This window comes from Equus przewalskii, chromosome 32, assembly GCF_037783145.1.
Source record: "Equus przewalskii isolate Varuska chromosome 32, EquPr2, whole genome shotgun sequence".
Classification (NCBI taxonomy): domain Eukaryota; kingdom Metazoa; phylum Chordata; class Mammalia; order Perissodactyla; family Equidae; genus Equus; species Equus przewalskii.
The window spans coordinates 8,411,808-8,419,224 of NC_091862.1; positions in this window are offsets into that span (position 1 = coordinate 8,411,808).

Below are 7,417 nucleotides of genomic sequence, written 5' to 3' on the forward strand. Positions count from 1 at the left end.
CACACATTTCTCATGCACAATGTCCAGAATTCAAGCCAAAATTATGAGGCGTACCAAACAATAGGACCAAGAGTAAAAATCTATTGCATTTCTACACACAAGCAACAGTTAGGAAGCAAAATTAAAACAAAGCAAAACATAACTCCCACTATTTACAATAGCAACAAAAACTATAAAGGCCAAGAAAGAGGCCAAGAAATAAATCTAATAAAATATGTGTGAGACCGTTACTCAGAAAACTACAAAAACCTTGTTGGAAGTTATTAAAGAAGACCCATAAGTGGAAAATATTTTATATTCATGTGTGAAAAATATTTACTATCATAAGGACAAAATTCTCCCCAAAAACTGATCTGATATTTTATACAGTTCCAAACAAAACTTCCACAGGATTTTCCAGTAACCTGAAAAGACATTCTAAAATGCATGTGGGATATCAAAGTTTTAAAATAGTTAGTTCCCCAGAAGACCCTGAGACAGAGATATACAGGGGTACATGTGAAAGTGATTTATTAGGAAGTGTTCTCAGGTAAAGCTGGTAGTGAAATGGAGAATATAAAGAAATCCAAAGGGATGTGGGCAGAACACTGGCCGAATTTGCTGTGCCACGCCCAAATAAAATGAAGAGGGTGAGAGCATTTCCCTACCAGATATCAAGACTTAAGGCTATAGCGAGTATGGCAATTTAAGTAATTAAGGCAAATTAAGACTTGCCAGAGAGATTTTTACATATTTGACCAGTAGAAAAAATTCATGGTGCCAGCAGGGCCGTGCTCCCTCTGAAGGTTCTAAAGAAGAATCCTTGATTGTCTCTTCCAGCTTCTGATGGTTGCTGGCCATCTTTGGTGTTCCTTGGCTTCTAGACATATCTCCAACTTTTGCTTCGGTTCTCACACGGCCATCTTCCCTCTGGATGTCTCTGTCTTCACATGGCCCTCTAATAAGGGCACTACTTACATGAGTCAGGTTTTCCCCTAATCCAGTATGACCTCATCATAACTTAACTAATTACTTCTACAAAGACCCTATTTCCAAAGAAGGTCACATTCTGAGATTCTGAGTGAACATGAATTTGGGAGGAGAAGAGACTATTCCAGTAACCATAAACAACCAATAACCATAAAAAGATGTGCAGCAGCTTTAGTAATCTGGTAAATGCAAATTAAGTCTACAACGATATACCATTTTACATCCTCTAGACTGGTGAACGTTGAGAAGTGTAGCAAGGATCAGCTTCATCCTCTGGACCAACTGAGTGGGTCATCTGGTCTCGTATATCATAGCAGGAGTACGAATTGGTTCACTCCATCTGCTCTGCCCCACTCCAGAAAACACTTGCTATTGTTTTGTAAATCTGACCCGACAATCCTACTTCTAGGTATGGAAAGCATACCTGGGTATATCCCCAAGAGAAATTCTTGCATAAATGTATAAGGAGACGTGTAGAAAAGCTTCTAAACAGCAATGTTTCCAGTTTGAAAAAAACGAAAACTAGAAACAGTCCACAGACAAGAGAATAAATAGAGCTAGTCCTGATGGCCTAGTGGTTAAAGTTTGGCGCTCTCACCCCTTCAGCAGCCTGGGTTTGTTTCCCCATTCTGGAACCACCCCACCGGTCTGTCAGTTGCCATACTGTGGCAGTGGCTCACACAGAAGAACTAGAAGGACCTACCACTAGAATGTACAACTATGCACTGGGGCTTTGGGAAGCAAAGAAAAAAAAGAGGAAGATCGGCAACAGATACTAGCTCAGGGCAAATCTTTTCCTGCAAAAAAAAAAAAAAGAGAACAAATAGAGGGTGGTATATTTACAAGAGGAATTTATTTCAGCAGTCAAAATAAATGACTATACTACACACAACAGCATAAGAGAATCGTGTGACAGAATGCTGCGTGAAAAAAAATTGGCAGATATACCTCATTGAATATGATACAATTATTGTACAAAAACACAAAAATAAATGATACATTATGTAGCCTACACGTGTGGCAAAATGGTAATTGCAAGAGAGTGACAAAGACAAAATGTAGGATAGTGGTTGTTGCAGGCATAAGTAGACTAAACGTGCACATCATGGCTGCCTTGGAAGAATTTTCAAAAAGCAGAATCTGGGTGTGGCACACAGAAGGAGAAAGGGGTTATTTGCTTTTTTGGTTTTTTGTTTTTCTTTTGTTTTTTGGTGAGGAAGATTGGCCCCTGAGCTAACATCCATTGCTAATCTTCATCTTTTTCCTGAGGAAGATTAGCCTTGAGCTAACATCTGTGCCCATCTTTCTCTATTTTTGTATGTGGGATGCTGCCACAGCATGGCCTGATGAGCAGTGCATAAGTCTGTACCCAGGCTCTGAACCAGAGACCCTGGGCCGCTGAAGCGGAGCACTCGAACCTAACCACTACACCAACAGCCTGCCCCGAGGTTATTCGTTTTGTATCAGAAAGCTTGCTTTGTTCATTCGTTCAACAGCTATTGAGATCTATTTTAAAACATTTAAGTTCTTTGATGAAAGAAGATATAGATTCCTGCTAATTATTACGGAATCCACTTTTTATTCATAATTTTGTGTACTGTTAATTCTTATCTCGCTCAAACCAATTTCATTCTTCCTATTTCATTGCTAGAATATTTTGTTGTGTCCTTTCACCTTATGTCTCCTCGTCAAATTTCTTTCCTATTCTTCTCAAGATGCTTTAGAACTGCCCTTCATGTTTCCAGCCCCATCTGTCTTCGATCCTGTAGCCTCCAACTTGCCAGGTTCTGTCTGGAACATTTATATCGGTGGCTTCCCTTAAGGCACAGGTCTGCAGGATCCGTTTTCAGGAGGAACAACCACAAGGTGATAACGACCCAGGCGCAAAGCAGGAATTTCCAGATACTCCCTTAGAAACAGGATCCAGGCCCCAGAGCTGAGTTCTCTGGCACTTGGGTTCCTCTTGTCTTGTTTGTAGGCAGTGGTAGCGCAGCTTCCTGCAGAACCTTCCAGTAAAACCTGAAATGAGAACACTGGAGCCACTCCAGGTCCATTTCTTCCATGGAGTTGAACCATAACATGCCAAGTCACAGCAGCTGGGCTGGAGGAGGAAGACCGGGGAGCAATCAAGGAGCCAGAACACCAAGATTTAGTTTTCTTAATAGCCAAACTCTGCACTACTTATCTCCATGAAAGATGTTAAGAAATTAATGATGTGAAAAGAGATTCAGCTTGAAGGAACGTCTTAATCTTTCCCCAGTGATTTCTCACGTCATCCACATGACATGTAAATTTCTCACCTTCCTTTTCAGGATGAACAGTGAAAGAGGATCTTTGGTCAACATGGGAAAGAATCTCATTTTTGAGTTAGATGAACAGTAGAAACCCCGGAATTAGATGCCACAGTTTGGATTCTGGTTCTACCATTAGTTAGGGGTATATTTATGTCTAGTTTAAGGACCCTGGTCTGTAAAATAGAGATAATAGCATGGGCTTATAAGGTTGTAAGTATTAAATGTGGTATACACACAAAACCCTAAAAAAAATGCCTGGCAGATAGTCAGTAGCTATTTGAGTTAGTAGTATTACTCTGTTCTTCTTACGAGGTCGGTACCATTATTTATGCAAATAAAGTCTCACCACTAAAGCCAGTCACTTCTGAACTCATGTACATTCCAGAAAAGAACACTTCTATAAGAGATGTGGAAAATTCACTGCACAAAAGCAACTCTTTCCCTTCTGTTTAAAACACATGGAGTGCCACACACACCTGACCTTAAAGCTGCCCAAGGTTTTAGAAACAATTGGGAAGTTTGTCCTCTTATTTTCTTGTGAAAAATCACGGAATTGAAAAAAAAATGCAGACAGCCTGTCATAGACAATTTTTTATTATGATTGACTTGTTCACATGTAGATCATGCAAAAACTGTACCGTAGAATGCACCATCTTAGAGGTAAAGATAGATGTTTGGCAGAATGTAAATTGAATGAAAAATATCTTAATTTTTCAGAAGTGAATTACCCAGTTGGTGAATATTTGCTACTCTGGGATTACCTTCTTCTTAGGGTTTTCTATTTCGTTGCTTCTCGTTAAACCCAGAGGAAGGATTCCAGGGCAAGAAAAAGGAAGAGAAAAGGGTGTCACCCAGACATCCCGGACTCAAGCTGGATGTGATAACTGGAAAGGCTTGGAGCTGGAGAGGGAGGCGGAGACAGGCGTGGAGGGTGTGGAACACTTACGAACGGGGAAAGGGCTGTATGTGGAATGTGGGCAGCCAAAGCCATGGACCATAACGGGCACTTGTCATTTTAGTGTCCCATTACGTGTAACATTTGTGGAATGTAGGGACCCAGGTCTCACAAGGGACAGGATGGGCGCAACTGCTCCCTTTTCCCGTCCCACGGGAGCCAGGACATGCGTGCAGTGTGTGAACTTGGCATTTCCAACTGCACTCTCACCCAGGACTTTGCAAAGACACAAAATGATTTGAATGCCATTGTGGTGGCACGCAGAGGCAGCAGGTCACAACAGCTCAGGCTCTGGGTGGGGTCCAGGGGGTGGTGGGAAGGGCAGGGTCGACAACAGCAACCTGGCTACACTCTGCCTCATGCGGCAACCCAGCCTCCTTGATAAATATCCAGGATCTTTCTGTTCTTTAGGTCATTGAGCACTGCTTTTCTTTAGACCTAGCATAGCACAACACAACACAACCCAACACACCAACATACCTCTACAACTCCCCAGAAAGAGAAAGGAGACATAGAGACTATCTAAGTTCACAGAGCCTAGAGCAGTGCTTTGCAACCATCTATAACAAGGGACGTTTTCCTTTTGTTTTTATAATCCATAGCAGACCATTTCTTCTGCAAAATGTAATAAAAATAAATCACTTGAAAAGTGAAGCAGAAAACAAAGTCCTATAAAATACAAGTCTAATATTTCAATCATTAAATTCAATAGACATGAAATTATTCTGTCAAATGACTAGAAAATATCCTCCAAGCTGCCTCTCAGTCTGGTCTCCTTGTGGACCAGCGTGAGTCCAGGATCTCCTCCAGCTTAGAGTGGGGAGTCTCGTTCGGAGTCAAGCACTGTTCTTATCCCAGGCTGTGAACTGAGCCGGGAGCTGGCACCCCTCTGGGGACCCCTCCTGAGAAATCTGTACAGCTCTCAGTCATCCAACAAACACTGTGCAACTCCCAAGACATCAGTGTCCTACCTCGTCTTCCCCGAGGGTTCCTTTGCTGAACTCCGACCAGTTTTGATGAGTATCTCCCATTACTCCGGGTCATCATCTCTTGTAACTCGAGAGAGAGGACGCAGGTTCATCGCGTCTCCCAGGCCACTTCCCCAGTGTTGTAATTTCATTCCTTTCTCCACGGTGCTACAGTCTGTGTGGGGAGGGGATGCACGAGGACCCAAGATTCTCTATTGTGTCTGTAGCTCTCAGCAATGCTTTGCTGTCAGTGGCATTGTCTTCTCTCATTTCAGTTCACCCAACTTTAAGAAGAACAAAGCAAATGATTGAAAGTTGGGAATAAGGTCTGTAAAGAAAAGTCAAAGCAAGTAGGAACTGTCTAAGAGTGACAGTCCTTCAAGGGTCATTGTAGAGAGGGTGCTGCCCAGTTGTTCTCCCCTTTCTCGAGGACAGGCCCAGAGAAAGTGGCTGGACGTGGAGGACGGAGCCGGGCCACCAGGCTGACGGCCAAGCTCTACCCATGTAAAGCTAACATCACTTTTCCTACTTCATGTGTCTAACAGACGATGCTTCAAACTTGAAACTCAACGGGGAACTGCCCTTGTTCTTGGTCTGCAGAGATAAAAGGCAAGATTTTGGGTGCTGAGCCCTCCAAAAATACAATCAGTGCTGTCACACACTCGCTAGGTTAGTGGTTTGCAGGAAGGGAAATGGCCCCTCTGCCCCTCGGGCCTCATCTATTTCCCCCGCTCCTTGGAAGAACAAAAGTAGGAAGCACTCCAGCTCACTTTGATTTCCCATAAACATTCAAGCGTACTCAACCAAAGCTGATGAGGCCGAAGGATTTTTAACGATGTTTCGTTGTGCCGTTATTTTGTTTTATGTGTTTTAAGGAACGTTTTTGGCTTTCGACGTTTGCCTAAGAGTAAACCATTCTGAAGGGTACGCTTTGCTCAAAAGCATACATCAGTAAGTCAGTGTGATAATGACATTTGCGTTAATAGCATCCTGAAATATTTATCCCACAACTCGGAACAAGGGTTATGTTCGTTATTTAGGATGGTGATGGTACAAAGCTTGCAAGTGCTAATCGATCCAATATTAGGAATGTTCTGGTTTTTAATGTGTTAGCAATTAGAGTTTATTTGTGCTGTACCCAAAAGCCATATGTGAGATCTTTATCCTTCTAAAAACCCAAGAAGAATTCTTTTTTTTTTATGTATTCTCTCTTATTTTTTTTTTTAAGATTTTATTTTTTCCTTTTTCTCCCCAAAGCCCCCCAGCACATAATTGTATATTCTTCGTTGTGGGTCCTTCTAGTTGTGGCATGTGGGACGCTGCCTCAGCGCGGCCTGATGAGCAGTGCCCTGTCCACACCCAGGATTCAAACCAACGAAACACTGGGCCGCCTGCAGCGGAGCGCTTGAACTTAACCACTCAGTCATGGGGCCAGCCCCCCAACAAGAATTCTTATGCATGAACATTTCGTTCCCGGTCTCTGAGCAACTCCAATAATTCCCTCTGAATGCACAGAATATAGTTTGGTATGATTGAATAAAACGGTCCCCGAGAGCATAGAACTGGAATTATATTTATAGACAAGTTAGCTACCACAGAAAATCTCTCTCTCTTTTTCTAGTGTCACCTTAGGATTTGCCAAAAACAGAATTCCTCAGCTTTCCACAAGTCTCCTCCATCAGATTTGAGTTAGGACGTCTGCTGCTCCTTTTGCAAAGTCAGATCCCTAGGAAACAATGAAGATTTGTCACTGCAGAGGTCAGGACTGTAAGTGGATGTGTTGTGGCCACATGGAAGGCAATTCCAGAAGAAGGATTCCCAAAATACTCTAGGCCAGGGGTGGCAAAGTAGCTGCCACCAAAGCTAGCCCCTGCTTGTTTTTGTGCAGCTACAAGCTAAGAATAACTTTTCACATTTTTTAACGTTTGAGGAAAAACAATGGACAATTTTTACAACGTGAAAATTACATGAGATTTAATTTTTAGTGTCTGTAAATAAAGCTTTATTGGAACACACCCGTGCTCGTTCATTTACATATTTCTACAGCTGCTTTCACACAGAAACAGCAGAGTCGAGTCATTGCAATACAGACTAGATGGCCCGAAAAGCTGAAAATGGTTACCTTCTGGCCCCCTGCAGTGGCTTCATTGAGACTGTGTGGGGCAGCTTTCGAGGAGATTACACTCATTCGAAAATACAGATTCTGGGATGTGTTATTTCATTGCCCTCCT